The 6,861-nt window shown below is 37.8% G+C and overlaps 1 non-coding gene across 1 annotated transcript; it reads right to left on the bottom strand.

The window, feature by feature from the left end:
- Positions 1 to 6,368: 6,368 nt before the first annotated feature.
- Positions 6,369 to 6,475, bottom strand: LOC145027939 (small nucleolar RNA R71). Its single transcript, XR_013675700.1, has one exon. It is a non-coding gene; the product is annotated as a small nucleolar RNA R71 (small nucleolar RNA).
- Between the last annotated feature and the right edge of the window lie 386 nt (positions 6,476 to 6,861).

Below are 6,861 nucleotides of genomic sequence, written 5' to 3'. Positions count from 1 at the left end.
ATTATTATTATTATTATTATTATTTTATTGTTTTTGTAATGTTGTGACCATATTTGTGTTTTTTAATATTAACAGTGAATTTTATAACATTCTATTTCGAACTATCTTTTATTGTATTTACGGCTATGGGGGGCCCATTTTTTCTTTTCGCCCTGGGCCCACCATAACTTTGGACCGGCCCTGCACGATACTTTTGGATTATTATATTTAAAAAGTTTTAAAAGGATTTGAATATAAAATCTTATAAAATATATGGTTTAGTTTAAACAAAAGTATAATAATAATACACTATCTTAAGTTGATATCATTTGGGTTAATGAGCTAGAAAGGTAACGAACTTTGCTCTTTTTCCACATTTAGGGAACTATGTTTTTTACGTACATATTTGATCATTGAACTTGTTTGACCTGTTCAAAATACGGTAATATGACCGGTAATTGACAGTAATATTACCTTATTATAAACAAGTCAAACAAGTTTATTGTTCAAATGTGTACAAAAAACATGGTAACCTAAATATGAACAAAGACCAAAGTTTCTTATTCGTTTTGGTAATATTGGGTTCTTTATGCTAAATGTAAGTAGTCATAAGACCCACATATATGGCATGGAATCAGGCTATCGACTCCTTGTGTATGAGGGGATGATCAAGTCTTGGGTCAGCCTCGTTTAAGCTCGGCTAGTTAGGGGCTACTATAACGCCTTGTTTCGAATCGTTTCCCATTTTGGAGTAGTAATCAGGGATTGGGTATTAGCGAGCTTGGGACCCTTGAATAAGTGAGATATGGACTCAGTTGGGGTTGGATAATGTAATTTGGATGTTTCAGGTATTCAGTTTGTGTTTAGGAGTCAAAGGGTATTTCGGTAATTTTTTGGCTCGAGCTTTTATGGAAACTGGATGTTCATTCGGGATATTATAAGGCATGTATGGTTCGGTTAAAGTGTAGAGCTTATCGTAACCTTTTCATGGATATAAGGATCGTCGGAATCGGAGTGATAATGAGGAAGTTATGACCTTCGAAGTATATTAGGGTTAAGGGGTTAAGCGGTACACGGGGCGTACATATATGTACACATGGCATACTAGTTCTAAAGCCAGTACGCGAGGAGTGCAATGGTATATGGAGGGCGTACTGATGCGAGGCAGGATCGCACCTTCGGGCACGTACGCGGGGGGTACATGCATCTTAATGGAAACCCTAATTTTGATGATGTACCTTATATAAGCTCATTAAGTCTTTAGGGCTGACCTCTCTACCAGCCTATAAGTCCTCAAAACCCTAGAAAATCAATCTTTATCCTTCATGATGGTATTTTGAGCTCATGGTATCCATATTTGGCGTGTTTTTGTGACATCCCCAAAATCACGGCCAGAAAATACCGGTTTTGTTTATACTTTATTTCAAAATCAGAGTAATCTTTTAAAAAAAGAGTTGCGGAATTTGTCCCAAAACAATATTATGATAAAGAGTTATCAAAAGCATTTCCTTAGAAATGTATTTCATTAAAAGACTTGGGATATCATGTTCGATACAGTACATAAGTATAAACAATACAGTATAAGCATTACTACATTATTTCATATCTACAGGCCTATATTCGTAATCCCTTGTCTAAAACATCACATCTATGCTCATGCGCCACTACCTGTAATACAAGAAACCAAGTGGGTCAGGCTGGGGAGCCTGGTGAGCACATAGGGTTTTCAACCCACAATAAAAAAGTTTATTAATTTCATCAATCAACAATAACCCAATTACCCATTCCCGTTATCCTCACTTTACGTCCCTAAACACCTATCATAAGGGACCTAGCCTACTGATCATCATCGGGATGGACACTATTGCTAAGGGGATTCCTCATCAATAAATGTCTTAAAGGCAACCATGTGAGGGATGGAGTACACCGGTGAACACATCGTTCACAAACACCTACAGGTTGCGAGCCTGCTAGTGTTCCACGAGACTGTCTAGAAGAGTCCGTGGTCGTCATCCATACTCCGCTAGATAACAGAATCAACATCATCAACATCGAGGCCTCTCATCATTTTATCACACATCACCTATTACATCTACCTATGTTTTACCCCAACATTTTCATAGATATAAAATACATATACAATTTAAATCATTGACAACATGTATAAAAACGTTCATCCATCATAGATAACAAGTATTCAGATAATATGCACACATAGCACGTAATTTATATAAAATACTTCATATCTATGTGTAAGCTGAAAGTAACTATGCACTCACTTGAAAGGTGGTGACTCAGCACTCGGACAACGTTTCGATACTCTCAAAACGATTTTCCTTCGATAAAACCTAGTATCAATACCACTAGGGTTTAGTCTAACGATAACCGCGACAAATTAATAGTCTGACTATTATTATTATTATATAAGCGTTAATAACACTCAATATAACTCATAATAATAGCCCAAATAATTATTTTAAGGACCTAATAACATTCCTATAATTATTTGAAAGCTATATTAAAAATTGCGTAAGCGTAGCTCACTTACAACAAATTTTATCGAAAACCGGAACTTAATTGGAGCAGCGTTTCGAAACCGAAAGACTCCTTTTTTCTCGGGACTCCGGGAACCTCGGTGCTTCCTTAGGGTGCTAGGGGTTCACCTAGACTTTAGGGAGGGTTAAAACCCCTAGAGAGAGAAAGATTTTAGAGAGAGAATGAGAAATGGTGTGAAAAATCCGAAAGAGTTTGCATCTATTTATAGGGGGCGAAGCCTCTCGGAACACTGGGCGTTCAGCAGCTACGCACCGCATAGCTTCGGATAGGGCTGCCACCTCGTTCCAGCTGTCTCGCATTCATCTCGGAAGGATAGGGCCGAAGGTACGCTGGGCGTACCGGATCTTGTACGCGGGGCGTAATGCGAGGGTGACATGTCAGTCATCGGATGCGAGACCGTGGGGAGCAAGAGGGGCTAGGATCATGCCACGTCATCACCAGCTTCGCAAATTGCACTCTTAACTTCTAAAAATCATAACTTTTGCATACGAGCTCCGTTTTTGACGTTCTTTATATCCACGCGAAGGTGGGAACGTACTCTACAACTTTTATTTAGATTCCGTCGGCTAATTTTCACTCGATTTTAAATTTTATATTTTTAACAGGCCGGGACAGGATTGGTCCGTTAAAAATTCATAACTTCTTCATTCGACGTCCGTTTTTGCCCATCTTTTTCTCGTTACGCTACTCTTAACGAGATCTTTGATTATCGTTTAGGTTTTGTCGGCTAAAAACCGTTCGATCTAATATTCGAATTTCGGGTTGTACACTGCTAATCTGAAACTGCGAAAAATCATAACCTCTTCATACGAAGTCAGACTTGGGCGTTCTTTTTATCGATGTTCTTAGTTTAACATATTCTACGCCTTTCATTTAGATTGCTAAGGCTAAATCTCGCTCTATCGTAAATTCACTATTTACGCTTCCCGGTATCGTGTCGGTACCGTCGCGAAACTTCAACGGGTCATAACTTCTTCGTTATAACTTGGATTTCGGCGTTCTTTATATCCTCGGAATCCTTGTTTCGACCACTACAACATTATGTAAAGATATCGGGTTTATCTCACACTTTAATTTTGACACTTATTTTTATCTTTTATTTATTATACATTTATAATTAAATAATAAGCACATAAATACACATAATTCAAATAATACTCAAATATTTCATCTTTATTACTTCAAAAAGAGTTACAATAGTTGACCTACACTATTACATTGTCAAAAATGCTTAGCCCCGAAACTCGGGCGTTACAGTTTTGGTCCATATCCAAGAAGTAGAAGATTGGTGCAACGTTGACGATCAAGGAATAGCTTATGGATCTTGATTAGCTTCTTCATTTCCAGCTTGTTTGAGGTATAAAGCTATAAAATTGACCATTAATGTCTTAGATCTATCATTTATGAGTTTTGGTTCCTTTTTGAACCCATGGATATAATTTAGTGGCTTGATGCCACTCTAGGAGCTTTGAGTTGCCCCTCTTGGTGTTTCTGAGGTTCAGGGTTGATATGTGCATAATTAGTTAATCATTTAACATATATTCTTAGTTATTTTTGGTTAGTTATGAGAATAATTTGGACAAAAGGTACTTAAAATGCTTTGAATTGTGTTTTCAGCCCAAAAGATATGCTTGGAGGCAAAAAGGAGAAAAGGAAAGCAAGAGAAGATTAAAGGGTGCCAAGAATGACTTACTCGGCGAGTACATCGGCCTTACTCGGCGAGTACACGATGAGATGCTAGAAGATATGTACGACTGCTAATTTGAAGACGAATAAGTATTGACCTACTCGGCGAGTTGATTCTGCTACTCGCCGAGTACCCTCTGTTTTGAGATATCTTTATAAGACGAATCCTTATCACATGGAACGGAACCCCTGGCGAATTCTGGAGGATTAGCTGCGACTAAAAGGTTCAGAAGGCATTGAAGAACCCTAAGCTTCAAGAGTTGGAAGAATTCAAGCAATTAGGTTAATTCTACCACTTAGACTTAGGAATTAAACATGTTTGCTTTCATAAACTTTGTTTCTTTGCTTGTTTCTACTGCAACTATGAGCTAAACTCGTTTTTGTTTCTGTTTGGGGAATACCAAAGAACTCCTATGGTTTAATTATTGAATTTTGGTTAATTGTCTATTGGTGATTTGTTAAATTAAGTTTGTTAAAGAACCTTATGTGTTAATCACTACTATTTTCTGTTAATTGGAAGGCAATTAGGTTGTATGAACATCACTTAATTGTTAACCTCATATGTCTATGTGAATGCTAAAACGTATGCTTGGAAGTAATGATTATGAAACTAAGATTAATAAGAAAATAGGAAGATTAATGTGTGAGCTTGTTGAGAAACCATCAACAAGAGGTTAATTGAATTAATAACTTAATTGACCATTACAAATCTTATTTAACCCAAATAATTAATCTAGGGAATTAATTAGTTTAAACACTTGATCAACGCTTAAATTAGTTAATTGTCTAAGGGTTAGGAGTAATGAACATGAACCTAACTATTATCATTGGTAACCAATAGCAATTAATCTATCTTAACTTAAATAACCATAGGAGTGAATTGGTTGAACCTAAATAGAAACATCTTTATCAAATTTGGTGAATAGTTGTTGCTTTAGTTAATTAGTTAAATTTAGTTTGTTTAAGTTTCTAGTCTTGCAAAACTAGAGAAAAACCATTTACTTTTATTATTTGTTTTAGTTAAAATTAGCTATTAGTTTAATTTCCGTTCCCTGAGTTCGATACCTTACTTATCAATCTATACCACTTAAAGACAGGTTCACTGCCTTTGTGTGCTCAAATTATTAATAAAAAGTAGGGATAAAACTAGTTGAATTTACACACATCAAGTTTTTGGCGCCGTTGTCGGGGAACGGTTCTAAATAATTAAGCTAATTCCTAATTTTTTCGATCCTTTGTGTGAGTTTACTTGCATAAAGTTCATTTATTGCAGTTTAGTAAATAGTAATTAGGTTTTAGTATCTGTTTTAGTTAGGTTTAAAACTTAGAATTCTTTTTGAAAAATCACTGCTACTCGCCGAGTGCACTCGCGCCTACTCGGCGAGTATCAGCTTAATTAGGATTTTTTTTCTTTTAGTTGTTTGCAATCTTTTTTGTTCTTTTTACGCTTTTATTTGATTAATTTCAGGACTTTCATGACCAGAGGAGCAAACACACCACTGGTACCCCCGTTTGAAGACCCCGAATCCGAATTGAAAAGAAACAAAGGGAAGGACGTGGAGAGTTCAAGCACACCAAAGAAATCACCATTGTCCAACTTGAAGACTGTTTTCGGGAAAAAGAAGAGCAGCAAATCAGGAGCTTCAAGCGCTTCCTTAATACTTGAAGAGCCAATTCAAGAAGAGATTAGATACGAAACCGAGGAAGAAGACGAGGCAACTTACGAGCAAGACACCGAAGCGGAGGAAGAGTTAGCATTCACTATGGCTAACATTGATGAAATTCCCATGGGAGAATGGAAGAAGAGGATGCGCGACGACCATGGCCCGGGACTTGTGCAACCCGCAATTCCCGCCACTGCCACCTTTGAGCTAAAAGGTCATATCCTAGCTTCACTCAAGGAGATACCGTTCTACGGGAAAGATCATGAAGATGCCTACAAACATTTGGATGAAGTAAATGATGTTGCTGATTACTTCAACATTCCAAATGTCACCCGCGAAACTCAGCTGCTTCGGATGCTTCCGGTAACCTTCAAGGGTGCTGCTAAAGACTGGCTCAAATCACTTCCTCCCGGGTCAGTCACTACTTGGGCCAGAATGAAGGAAGAATTTATAGATCACTTTTGCCCACCATCAAAGATAGCCAAGCTCAAGAAGGCCATTGCAAATTTTGAACAACAAGCTGGAGAGTCGTTATATGAAGCATGGGAGAGGTACAAAAGTCTGCTACGAAATTGCCCACACCATGATCTAAATAGCCAACAAGAAGTGTCCATCTTTTATGATGGAGTCAATGTTACGACCCGGCAGCTGCTAGACTCACAAGGCCCACTTACGAAGAAGCCACCCCCGGTGATCAAAGAATTAATTGAAGAATTCTCTAAACACTCTAGAGAATACCACAACCCAAGGAATGATGTCACGAGGGGAGCCGCATATGCTGCTACTGAAGATTTATCCGCGGTCATGGCCATGTTAAAAACCATGGATAGAAGAATGGATAAAATGGATCAAACGATCCATGCCATACGGGTGGGTTGCGAGAATTGCAATGGACCTCACCTCACTAGAGATTGTGATTTGGATGAGCACGGCAACAAAAAGGCACAAGCATGCTATTCGAGCGGTGACCGATATG

The sequence above is a fragment of the Lactuca saligna genome, chromosome 1 (genome assembly GCF_052625555.1).
Source record: "Lactuca saligna cultivar CGN05327 chromosome 1, ASM5262555v1, whole genome shotgun sequence".
Classification (NCBI taxonomy): domain Eukaryota; kingdom Viridiplantae; phylum Streptophyta; class Magnoliopsida; order Asterales; family Asteraceae; genus Lactuca; species Lactuca saligna.
This window is presented reverse-complemented; position numbering and strand designations above follow the sequence as displayed.